Source organism: Schistocerca americana, chromosome 7 (assembly GCF_021461395.2).
Source record: "Schistocerca americana isolate TAMUIC-IGC-003095 chromosome 7, iqSchAmer2.1, whole genome shotgun sequence".
NCBI classification, from domain to species: domain Eukaryota; kingdom Metazoa; phylum Arthropoda; class Insecta; order Orthoptera; family Acrididae; genus Schistocerca; species Schistocerca americana.
Genome location: NC_060125.1, coordinates 241,307,811 through 241,313,939, shown reverse-complemented (window position 1 = coordinate 241,313,939; position 6,129 = coordinate 241,307,811). Strand labels below are relative to the sequence as shown.

At 41.3% G+C, this 6,129-nt stretch overlaps 1 pseudogene; it reads right to left on the bottom strand.

Moving 5' to 3' along the window:
• Window positions 1-421: 421 nt before the first annotated feature.
• Window positions 422-539, bottom strand: LOC124623284 (annotated as a pseudogene).
• Window positions 540-6,129: the final 5,590 nt, after the last annotated feature.

Below are 6,129 nucleotides of genomic sequence, written 5' to 3'. Positions count from 1 at the left end.
CTCTGCTGCTCTCAGTGGGTGTTAAGCTGTGAGGATCGACGTTCTCAACTGCCACTCTGCTTACGGGTGAACCTGTAATGAGACCAACTGTTAACTGTCTTTGGATGGGTCGCTGTGGGGATGTGATCACGTAAGTCACTTGTGGATTCAGATGCATTGAACTACATCCCAAGTATTACTTCTTCTTCTCTTTAGGTATACGACAGAATTTCCTGATACGGTATAACTAAAGAAAACTAAACTCCGTCCGAACAGGGTTAGATAGGCCCAACGGTATCGACCGTCTCTGGATGCAGAAATGGAGGGGTATTTGGTCAGTACACCGCTCTCCCCGCCGTATGTCAGTTTACGAGACCAGAGCCGCTACTCTTCAATCAACTAGCTCCTCAGTTTGCCTCACAAGGGCTGAGTGCACCCCGCTTGCCAACAGCGCTCGGCAGACCGGGTGGTCACCCATCCAAGTGCTAGCCCAACCCGACAGCTCTTAGCTTCGGTGATCTGACGGGAACCGGTGTTACCACTGCGGCAAGGCTGTTGGCATACGGTATGACTAACAGATGAAAAATCTCATATTTAAAATAAGCGTTTATTATGTTAGAAATCTAACTCCTGCGCATTCAGGAGTTGCAAAAATTCCATAATCTGACCCAAAGTTAACAAACGTTCTTACAGTCTCGTATAACGTTTGCCAGAATTTTTACCAAAGTACAAAGACTGATCTTAGAGCCACCATGTGCTTAAACAGTTATAAATTTAAAGTAGTGCTAACGATCTCAAAAATCTGACAGACGTAACCTGTTAAATAAATACCAGTTCTAATGGTGGCTAATACTCGGCGTGAGTTACAACAACGCAACAACTACCAACATTGTTTTAGAAAGACTGATACATGATTCAGCATTCATTGCGTTGGAACTCTCTGCAAAGGATTTTGAGCCAGTCAAATATTATAACAGATACAAAAGGAGACGCTAAAAGCCGTTATTTACGAACTTAATGGTTGAAATGGCTCTGAGCACTATGGGACTTAACAAAATGGCTCTGAGCACTATGGGACTTAACTTCTGAGGTCATCAGTCCCCTAGAACTTAGAACTACTTAAACCTAACCAACCTAAGGACAGCACACACATCCATGCCCGAGGCAGGATTTGAACCTGCGACCATAGCAGTAGCGCGGTTCCGGACTGAAGCGCCTAGAACCGCTCAGCCACCGCGACCGGTGTCGAACTTAATGTCTTTGACTTAAATAGCGATATATTTTCTACGAAGCGAGGGTCAAACAAAGATAGCCTTTACATGGGATCTGCTACAGGCAGAGATTTCAACCTTACTTTTCTGTAAATACATCATCTGCCTGTAACAGTCAGCTCTTAAGGAGAGAAAGTTCTACCTGTTATGAGTAGATCAGACTGGTAGAGATGGGGAATCAGTTAAGTATTTGCCAAGAATAATTTGCGAATCACTAGTTAAGTATTCACCAAGAAGAATTTGCGAATCTCCAACACTCGGCGTCCATTCTGGGCGTCTCCTCATCTCGGTGCCAAGTTTCCAGGCACGTGCGGCTTCTTATGCAGCATTGCTATCCGGATGTGTTTGGATCACCACCAAAAGTAAAAGAGCTGTAATGACAAACATGCGACCACTTGCAGAAACGTTACAAGATATAGAAGAAATCAAATGAAACTTTCTGGCATGGACAAGTTACATAGTTTGTTTCAGTAATTACAAATCAAAGGAACAAGAGACATGGCGGTAGGAGCACAATGCTGGTACCATGTCAGTAGAGTGTCATATGCTCATGGATGCATCCACTGATTCAGTTAGGTACAGTACATACAGTATATGTATTCTCCCGTCGGGGAAGTTATGGATTAAGGTGGAGCAATGGTAAGTTGCTTGACTAGTATTCGGGAGGACAATGGCTCAAATCCCCGTTCTGCTGCCCACATTTAGGTTTTCCGTGATTTCCCAAAATCACATACAGCGAAAACATGGGTAGTTCTTTGGAAGCCCACAGCCGATGTCTTTCCCCGTTCCTCTGCAATCTGACCTAGTGACCTATTAGTTGATGGAGGGGGGGGAGGGGGGTTGAACCTTTTATTTTCGTTCCCTCTTCTGAGGCAAGTTAGCCCACGCATGTTGCAACTGCTCCGATCTTAGAACTGGAATAGGACCGATGTCCAAGCTAGTCTCACACACGTTACTTCGAGGGCAAGTTAGAATGCCCGTACTGGGTAAGGAAGTAGCTCAACATCATCCAGACAGTTCAGAAAGTACTGTCCGTAAATGAGCATAGTCCTGTTGAATCATGGTGTTAGGATCCTATCTCATGGCAGGTAGGAGTGGATTCCTCTGACGCAGTACTGTGCCGTCTAAGTTCTTTGGACCACATGCAGAGATGACTAGAATCCATACAGATGGCTCTCTGCGCCATGCAGCTATAGGCAGCACCAGAATTCTTTCTAAACCATTGGCGGAATGTGTCCTCTGCCTTCAGCAGTACGATATTGGCTGGCGGAAGATCGTGGGGAAACAAAATTCATCCTTGAAAATAGCACCACGCAACTCTTTGGCAGTTCTAGGTTTCCACGTACACTACCGCAGCAGGGGCAACTATCTGTGTTGTGACCTTAACCGCAGCTTTACACAACAGATGACAACGAAATAGCCCGATCGTATGAATGCGTGGTGCCTGTTCTGAGGGACATGTCCAAAAGAAGACACCACCAATTCATAAGCCTGGTTCTCCTCGATGGGCAATGAATCAACAACCTTCAGCGCAGATGGACATTTGCGTTCGACCTCCAGCGGGAATCTAATATTAGCGAGCGTGAAGAACATGGACTCAGACTGCCTATAGGCAGCGCTATTTGGAAATGTGGATGAGCCACGGAGCGTGCCTAGGTAGTCCAACCATTTGCGATAAACACTGCTCTTGGGTGGCGCAGTGCTTAGGGCAACTGACTAACAAGTAGGAGATCCCAGGTTCAGGTTGCAGTCTGGCATACGTTTTTCCTTGTCACTGTTGATTGCACATAAAACCCCGATGCAGCTGAGATCATTAGTTTCTTCCCTTTCCTTTCTCCCCTCCCCACCAGTTTCAATTTACATAAAATAGCTCAGCTTCTGCTAGGTTCCAACCACTGGGGTGGGATGACATGAGTATTGCAGTTTGTCCATTACTAGCGCCAGGGCAGGTGGTAATCATATCAAGTTTGTAATGTGCTTGTCACGCAATATGAGAATCAACCGTTTGGTATGGACAGACACGGTCGACAAAACTTTGACGATACATGTTGTTTTATCACATTCCCCTTCACTCCAGCTTCAGATCACTGTCACATTCGAACACAGTACATGCCTGCGAATTACACGATACGACTAGCATGTCACATGTAGGCCCACAACGATGTCCATTTGAAACTCTCTTAAGTACTGATAACATAGTATCAAGCGAATAGGAGTATGTGGTAGTCTCCAGCGTCCTTCACGATGTTCACTAAGAGTCTGACTCACAATTAATCTGTCCACTTGATGACACGGCCACATAGCGATAACAATACTTCAGCAGTAAGTGCGCAACGGAAACGTAAGCTGCAGGACAGTAATACACCCTGGTGCCGATTGCAATCATCACTGTGGATTGTAATTCTAATCTCTTACATACCCGCTGACAGGATATATTTGTACAGTATCGCCTCCACATCGTACCATCCATTCCAGCTGCTAATTTTTCTTTTCATCAGTTAGTGTATTTTCTAATGTATTTTCAGTGTTCAAATATTGGTCAACCCTGTAAAAACAGCAACTTGGTCCTTTTGTGACGCTGTAGAGGGTCTAAATCGGGTACCCAGCGCTCATGCGACCTTCAAATTCCCAAGTCACGGCAGTGAAGTCTTTTTTGCATTCTAAAAGGTAGTATGGAATCACTCCGGTAAGACGGGTCGAAGATGTGACAGAGAGGCAGAAAGAAGTTATTGTACGTTTGTTGGATGGCCATCTTCCTCGCCAGTTGTTAAATCATTTATTACTGGTTTTCCCTCTTGAGCTTAATGCAGTTTAATTACAGAGAGTTACACCAAACATATTTCGCTGTTATTTATAAAGCATCTTCCGTGGTTATTCTGCAAATCGAATACATACCTTTGTATACTTTGGTTCCTTTAGATTAAAAAGTTGGTGTACAAGTTACTTACGGTGTTTCTTTGCAGATTCTCCAAACCACTGCTTCTTCCCTCCTTCCTGGCAGCGGAAATCGTTGAAAGACTTCGATTTACATATATGCATTTGACAGTTTTTGCCATTCTGCAGTATTTCTTGCGCTGCATTTCTTACACTTCGCTTTTGTAAATCGAACTGAAATTATGTGTGTTTCTCACTCTGGACAATAACAGTGTTTACGTCTTGCAACGGAACATCCTTCTCTAGCATTACGTTTCCTCAACTGTAATTGCCGGTACCAGTATAATATTTCGAATTGTGGACAGGTCAGTATTATCTCAGTTGCTTTTCTGAAAACTTGCATATAATTTTATACACAGTATATTATATTTCAAGCTAAAATTTATGAAAAGGAATTAATTTATAAAATATTTTAGTCTCGATGTTATAATCAATAAATACTTGCTCTGAATGTACAGTTAAAATTATTTTTTTAGGAACATTTGAAATTACGAATTATTGGCACACTTAAAATTTGTATTATTAATTACGCAGTCCTGTACTGTATACTATATTTATTTCTGGATTCATTTCTGAAATAATAATCGAAATTAATAATGTAACGGGAACTAATAGAAATTCATTTGTTAAGAAAAATTGTAAACCCTTTGGAATATTTTTATTTCCCCGAAGTTTTAGAGTCGTAAGCTTCCTCTGATGTGATAGGACGTATTTCTGTGCTAACAACGTAATTTCGGTTTTGTAATTGCCAAAAATCAAAATACTGCACGATATACTAAAATGTGAGAAAATTTATTTACGTAAAAAAATTCTGCAACAACAATATACAGATTTATTTAGTTCGAACCAACCATGAGGATCTGATGTGATATTTTAAACTTCAAGAATCAGACCCATAGACAAGAAGAACTGGAGCCAATTCAACATGACAAGCTAAGTAAACTAGAAAGTTTATTGTAATCTTCGCTCCTCCCAAAACTTCATAAACGACTTTGCTTACTAATTACTTGGGCTGGGCGTTGTTTAATATGGACAATAGGTGGAAGTAGGAAGGAGGGGAAGGTTACATTCTGTTCGTTTGTTTCCGTTCACGTTGTGAGAGTTGCAAACCTGTGATACTACTTTTTTTAAATTCGTGTGTGTGTGTGTGTGTGTGTGTGTGTGTGTGTGTGTGTGTTTGTGTGTGTGTGTGTGTCTGTGAAAGTTTGTAGTATCACAGGGAGGTAACACACACAATGTGAACGGAAACAAACGAACAGATATAAACACTGTTAGTGTACAGAGTGAGAAACACACATAACTTCAATTTACAAAAGTGAAGAATAAATAATGCAGCGCAAGAAATACTGCAGAATGGCAAAAACTGCCAAGTGTATACGTAAATCGATGTCTTTCTAGGAAGGAAGAAGTAGTGGTTTGGAGAATATCGAAAGAAAGACCGTAAGTAACTTGTACAACAACTTTATAAACAAAACGCTGTTTTCAACCCAAATGTATGTATCCAATTTATAGAATAACCAAGGAAGATGCTTTATAAATAAAAGCGAAACGCGCCTGGTATAATTCTCTTTAGTTAAACTGAAGAAGTTTAAGATGCAAATCAATAATAACTAATTTTAACAGGTGCTCCAGAAGATGGCCATGCAAACAAACGTATTATGGACGCCATGTCAGGAATTTCCAAGTGGCTTCTACTTGAACTTTAGAAGGATACATCTCAACTTGCGTAGAACTGTCCAACATATAAAAATAACACCATTTGCAGTTCAAATATATTATACCTAAACATATTAATGTACAAGTTAAAACAGTTCTGCCAGCGCACAGAAAACGAAACAAATAGCTCAAAAATTTGCGTAAACGACGAAATCAAATCCCTTTATGCCAAAAAACAAACCCTAATGGGAGCTATATAAAGCACATCTTAATCTTACGAGAGTTCTGA